General features: G+C 47.5%; 1 pseudogene; it reads left to right on the top strand.

Moving 5' to 3' along the window:
* Positions 1-609: 609 nt before the first annotated feature.
* On the top strand, positions 610-3,042 carry LOC120687824 (annotated as a pseudogene).
* Positions 3,043-7,036: the final 3,994 nt, after the last annotated feature.

Here is a 7,036-nt window from a genome sequence, read left to right as displayed (position 1 = left end):
ACGGCGCCGGGGAAGACGCCGCGGATGCCGCCCAGTGCTGCCTCGCGTGGCGCCCGCTCGCCTGCCCCGGCGGCTGGCCACCGGATTGAATCGCAGCGGCTCGGCGTCTCCGTGTGGGATTAGGATGTCCGCGAACTGGGGCGAGCGCGGGGCGGTGGGAGCAGCTGATTTGGGCGCTGGACTCCGCTGGGGATGCCGTCGCGTGCGTGGAGGAGGCCACGGTGGCCCTGCCGCCGTGGTGCTCTGCGCTCTGCGTCGCCCTGCCCGACGGCTTGCCTCGGCCTGCTCCATCACAAGCGCAGCGGCCGGGCCGCCTCCCCAATCGCGCCCACCTATCTTCTTCTCCAACGGCCTGCCGTGGCGGCCTCCCATGGCAACACCACCGGTGGGCTCCCGGCGGCCTCCATGGAGGATGTGAAGTTAGAAGATGACAAATTTGGAGGGTTTTTTTGCATATATTCATGCCATGTGGCACCACATTAAGAGGTATGGACCTAAGTGGTACAACTTAATAAGTTTAGAGTGTCAGATTTCAATTTTATGAATTTATGGACCTAAGTGGCACCTCGAGACAAGTTCGAAGACCTCTAATGTATTTAACTCTATATTTTACCTCTCATCAGTCTGGCGGGCTCTCGCCTCTCTTGGCTTTTATTCGGTCTCCTGGGGCTTTGTCGCCGCCCATGGCCAAGCGGCGGAGTAGATTCGCTTTTGCTCGGTAATTCAGCCGAAATCTCGGGGTTTGGGGAATCTCCTGCTCTTGCTTTCCTCAATTCGATGGTTCGTGTTGCTGATCGAAAAAAGGGATCTTGTTTTTGAGGTGGATTTTGTCGGTGGAATTCGGGGAAACTCGTAGCTTGGCGTAAATTCAGCCTTGTCAGAATCGAGTTGACATAGAAAATTAGAAGGAAAATCACACGCAGCAAGAACTTCGATTTCATAGTCTGTTCAGCGTATCTTTATTCGACTTGCCTTTGGCAGCTTTGTCCAGTGCTGTTCTGTTCTCAACGATGTGGCTGTTTCATTCTTGCTAGGTTCTGCTGCTTCGGGGGTCAAGCTCGGGCGAAGAAGATGGCAGAGGTAGTAGGGGGCGGCTTCTGTCTCCCATTCACATTTTGTTTACTGAATTTCGCTGCTGCTTTTTGCTCGTTAGAAGCATCTAAACTGAGTTGTGGATGATTTGCGTGGCCGTGTGCTGCAGGATGAGTACCCGGTGAAGCTGCACATCTATGATCTCAGCCAGGGGATGGCTCGGCAGCTTTCAGCGACAATACTCGGCAAGGCCATTGAGGCGATCTGGTGAGCATTGCTGGTTCTTTTTTTTCCTTCTTCCTGCTGATCATTGTGTATCTGAGATTTGCCTATTCGCGCTGCTGCTGTTACCTTTCATAGTAGGCAAGGTTTTAAGTAATTTGTACTCCATCTATTTTAAATATTAGGACAAGCTAACTAGTTTCAAAAGTAAACTAATCTAACATCATAATTCCTAAATGCCGGATATTTAAAAACAAAGGGAGTATAGCATCTCTAACCTTGGCCATAAATGGGTACATATTTATCTGGACTAAACAGTATGTCCCTTCCTGTGCACGTTGTTGCAGATTTCTGCAATATATCTTCAATTAAAATGAGTTTTGTAATCGGCAATTCACCAGAATTTTAGGCGCCAATGTTGCATTTTGAAAGTTCTCGTGCAAGCCAATGTAGCACATACTTTTGCTGCCTACCAAAACTGGAATAGGGAACTCGTGTCAACCATGCATGAGGCGATGGATAGGATGATTTCAATGCTTTTCCTTTGCCCCTGATTCAGCTTTGTTTTCCTCTGACCCTGTTTGATCACTTTCACTGAATTTCGCCACATAAAAAATTCCCATTGACATGGACGCACCGTCATCGTCACAGGCACACCGGCGTGGTCGTCTACGGGCGCGAGTACTACTTCGGCGGCGGCATCCAGCAGGGCCAGCCCGGCCGAACGCCGTACGGCACGCCCATCCGGGTGGAGGACCTAGGCGTGACCCACGTCCCCCGGGAGGTGTTCGAGGACTTCCTCCGGGAGATCGCCCCCGCTACACGCCGGCCACCTACAACCTCCTCAACCACAACTGCAACAACTTCAGCGACGAGGCCGCTCAGTTCCTCGCCGGTGCCAAGCTCCCGAGCTACATCCTCGAGCTGCCCAAGGAAGTGATGAACAGCCCCATCGGCGCGCTGATAAGTAAGAGAGCTCTGGCAATAGCTGGTTGTAGCGAGCTCACATCAAACTAAGTCTGACCCGGATGTTCGCTGATCGGTTCTTGCAGTGCCGATGATCCAGGGGCTGGAGACGAGCCTGCGAGCCGGGGCCGTGCCGCAGCCGCCGCAAATCAGGCCGGCTGCCGCCCCGATTGCCGCCGCCCCCGCCGCCGCGACGCAACCGTCCGCGCATGACGTCGAGGCGAGATCGCCTGCTGCTGACGAACCGGAGGCTGGCAAAACGCCGGGCAACGGCGACGACGATGGCAGCACGGTGGTTCCACTTCCACCCGTGGTGCAGCCCGCGGCAGCACCGGCAGCGGCCGCCCAGGTGAGCGCGGCGCCTGCAGTGGTGTCGACAGAGGCGGCGGCGCCTCCGGACCCCCTGGCAGAGGCGAAGAGCCGGGTGCAGGAGGAGATAAGGCGGGAGTTCGCGGCCATCATGGCGGCCGGCACTGCGCGGGCCGGCGAGGCGGCCGCACTGGCCACGCGCCGCGTCATGGAGAGGCCCGGCCTGCAGCGCGCCGCCGGCGCCGCGCAGCGAGTGTAGGCCTGGGTAGCGCGGGTGATGCGGGTGCTGTCGGCCCTGTCATTGCCCGTTAGATTACTCTGGTTAAATTCAAAAAAATCGTGGATGGTCAGAACTCAGACGCGTTTGCCTCGGATTTGTGAAGTTTGTCTGCTAATCTGCTGCTGAAACACTACCGAGGCACTGCACTGCAGTCTGCAGGACCAAGACATCACAGTGCCTAACCGGCAAGCCAAGAATTTTGCCAAAATTCCCTCTGCAGAGGAGGTCGATCATACTACTACCACAAAAACAAAGTCCCAACAGATCCTAAAATGTAAAATCTAAATTTTTTTAAATCGCTTGCATGGTGTACTAAATGTAGTCGAAAAATAAATCGCATTATACAAATAGACTGTAAATCGCGAGACGAATCTAATGAGCCTAATTATAACGTGATTAGACACTAAATTGCTACATTAATGCTACAGTAAACATGCTCTAATGATTGATTAATTAGGTTCATTAGATTCGTCTCGTAGTTTACAGACGAGATCTGTAATTAGTTTACATTTAATACTTCAAATGTTGAAGATTCTCTTTCAAAAATCCAAAAATCCAAAATGCAAAGTGATCTAAACAAGGCCAAAGCAGATTACAGGCACAATCTACAAACTAACAAGTTACAAGTGCGTCCTACAATAATGTCACGAAACCCCACACTTAACAAAGTCGCTAAGTACTGTACTCACTAAAACTCGCGCTGCTACATCAGTACAGTACATCAGTTCAGCACTTCGAGCCTATTGGTTGGCTGCCAAATTCTTGGCATGCCAACGTTTTAGCTAGGCAAAAGTTACCAATTTTTTTTGCCAACACTTGGTTTGCTACCAAGAGCTGTCAATATCTCACATTTAGCTTATCAATATGGTGGCAAGTTTTTTTCTATATTTTAACTTGCCAATATCTCACATTTACAATCTGGGAGATGAGACGGAGAGTTCGGCCGCTGGGTTTACGGAGAAGAGGTAGGGGCGGAGGCGGCGCCGAGGTTTATAGGACGCTGGTGGACAAGAACGGCAGGGTAAGGAGTGCAAAATCCAGTACAAGAGCACCGGATACGGGCATGACAGCGAGCCTCCGATGGATCACCAACTCTACATCGAGGACGAAGGCGCCACTGCTGGTTGGGGGGTTACCATGTTGGAAGCAAGTCTTACACTGAACCTTCCATATACCTTTTGTCTTAGATTTATCTCCTTTTCTCTCTAAACACCCGGATATCATGTTCCACCTTGGGACATTGAGACTTGTCTGGTAATGGTTTAATTATTCCAGTATAAGCTAGTCTAAAATGGTAGACTGAAAAGTATGGGTGGAGGAAATCTTCCATCTTAGGAATTCTTGTTGTAATTATGAGTGCCAAAGCATGTGGGCACGGCTTTCTTGATACATGCCACTCCCTGCATGAGCATGTCTGATTCTTTAGATTCACCACCTGTCTTATGACCTTGTGGGTTGTAGTGATCTCGGTCACCTCAGCTTCATCCCTACCGCCTTCTTGAACCTTTAAGTGTCCTAAGTTCCTATTAAGTACATTGAGTTGTCGAACAACAATTGGAAGCATCATGTGGCCTTGAAACGTTTCACCTATTTTTCTCCTTCTTTCATAGAGTTCCATGAACTTGGACCTTAGAGTGTTTGCAAGCTCAGCTACTAGAAGGTCTTACTAGCTCAATAACCTATGGACATCATGTAGCTTTGCAATATCCTCTAAACTTGACTTTGTAAGATTTCTTTGTTCCCAGCTGAAACTGTCCCTTAATAGCATGTTGCCTCACTGTTACCCTGAATTCATTCATACTGGCATAGATGGTTCCAAATTTCATTGGAGGATCTTCCATGTCATAGACAACTAACACCTCTCCAGAAATTATATCTTCAACAAGTTTGGCCCTTCTAGTTCCATATCCAAAAGAGTAGACCCATTTGCAACTTCTTTTTCAGCTGCAATCCTTGCTTGCTCTGCTCTCTCATCCTCTGCTCTCAGCCCAAGAAATTCATACATAGCATCTTCATCCATCAATGTGATAGGAGCACCTATCTGTTCTTCAGGAATTGGCACTATTTCTAGGCCGTACTAGTCAATCACATTTCCAACATCTGGAGGATTAGTTGAATCTACTTGTGTGTCAACATTGTCAGACATAACATTACTCATGACTCCCTCTGTAACAGTAGACTTACAAAGTATTTGTCCAGACTTGTCCTCGATATCAACAAAAACCATCAACTTTTTTTTTTGAAATTCTTTGAAAGAATGCCAGTGATAAAGCTGCATCATCACCCAAATTTCTTTCCCCACCGGTATACATATCAAATTCAGATATCACTAGGTGTTGGGAGCTTCCCCAAGTCACTCCTACTGCCAAATCTTTTTCTAAAGATAACATGGTGTAACAGCGATAGTGATCTACAACCCACTCATAGCATTTCGAGGAACATCAACAAAGTTACCATCATCCATCTTTGCTAAGAACTGAGAAATCTAGACTGAAAACCTAAACACAGCATCTGGATCAATCCTACTACGTACCAAGAAAAAAACAAGTACACAGATCAGTAAGTTCAATCCTAATTGATACTTTTCTTCACGGATGCATCTTTCCCCCCAAATCGAAACAAGCTAAAACTATACGAAACCCTGCCAAGAGAGTGATTAGGGAGGAGCGGCCTTACCCAGGAGGCACATCGGAAGGATCCATGGTGTCCATTCACCCCGTTCCGCTTGCGCGCATCTTCTGTTTGCGTGGCTCCCCAACAACCCTAGGAGTGGCGGCGCTAGAATGAGCGAGACAGAGCGGAACGTAAGAGAGTTGGTGGTCTGATTCAATCATGAGAGGATAGGGGCAGTTCAAATGGTCGAAACTGTGCACGGTTCCCATAGTAGCTACATCAGCAAGAGACCATCTATAGAAACAATCAGCAAGAAACCATCTATAGAAACTATGTTGCACAATGCAAAAAAACCATCTATACAAGCATGGGCCGGGGGAGCTTCGCAGCCGGCCTCCTCCACGCCATGGAGGGCCGCATGCTCGGCTGTCGCGCCCGTCATTGTCGTGGACTGGGTGGACTACAAACTAACTGGGCGAACTGCGAACTGACTGGGCAATGGTGATTGCGACTTGCGCGGACGACAAGCACGGAGGTGCCTCAGCCGGCCTACTGACTCTATCCAAGGGACCTAAAGAATCCTACAAATATGATCTTGCAAACTCGTTAGTCCCATTGATTGCGTTGTTACTTGATCATCAAAATCACTCGAAATAGCCTAAAGGGGGCCATATTCGTTACAATCTCCCTCTTTTTGGTGATTGATGACAACACAATCAAAGCAAGCATAAATTTACAAAAATTGACAAATTGAACTACTTACACTTGCTTGAATGCTTACCACCATCCAATGTCGGTTTGGCCTCCCCCTACATCTATGATTTTTCCCCTTTGGTTCTCCCCATATTTTCCCTTTTTGGAAGACATTTTCCCCCCTTTGGGAGATACTTGCTTTGATCCATATTTCTCCCCCTTTGGAGTCAAATCACCTAAAAAGGTCTTGTAAAATAACATAGCTCAAAGGGAAAGTTAGTAGCCTAGGGAGTTAGTTCCATGAATTATGATCCAATTGTATGGTATTAATGAAGATACCAAATGAGCAAATACTAAGGTGGATCACAAAATATGAAATTTGCATGATATGAGCTAAGCTTTCCATAAGTGTGTGCACAAAATGATAATGTGAAAATCAAGTGCACAACTAGGTATTTAGACCAAGAAAGTTTAGATCATATCATGCACGGAGGTAGCTCTAAAGGATTAAAAAGTGACAAAGATTCCAATTTGAAAAAATTTAGAACCTTGCATACCTCCGGGAGATTACTTAGTTACCTTGGTTGTACCACTTGAAAGAAGATGAGTGAGAGGCACTTGGGTACACCAAGGTGAACAAATGTATGAGCACATAGTCTATGAACTTAAATATGGAAATTTGAGTTCAATAAAACATGGCTCAATATGTATGAAAGCACGCTACTTTATCTAATCACTCTTATAGAGTTGTTAATTCACATTGAGCGTGAATAACATTCTCTTAGAGTGTTAACTCCGGAAAGAGACTACAAAAGATAAACTTGGAAACACGTTAGTCTCCAAAATCACAAACCATAGGATGAACTCCCCCCTAAATGTGTGCATTTAGTGTTTGAATCACCAAGTGAAAGTATGCACATT

This window comes from Panicum virgatum, chromosome 9N (assembly GCF_016808335.1).
Source record: "Panicum virgatum strain AP13 chromosome 9N, P.virgatum_v5, whole genome shotgun sequence".
Classification (NCBI taxonomy): Eukaryota; Viridiplantae; Streptophyta; class Magnoliopsida; order Poales; family Poaceae; genus Panicum; species Panicum virgatum.
Note: the sequence above shows the minus strand (reverse complement) of the source record. Positions and strands in the feature narration are given on the sequence as shown.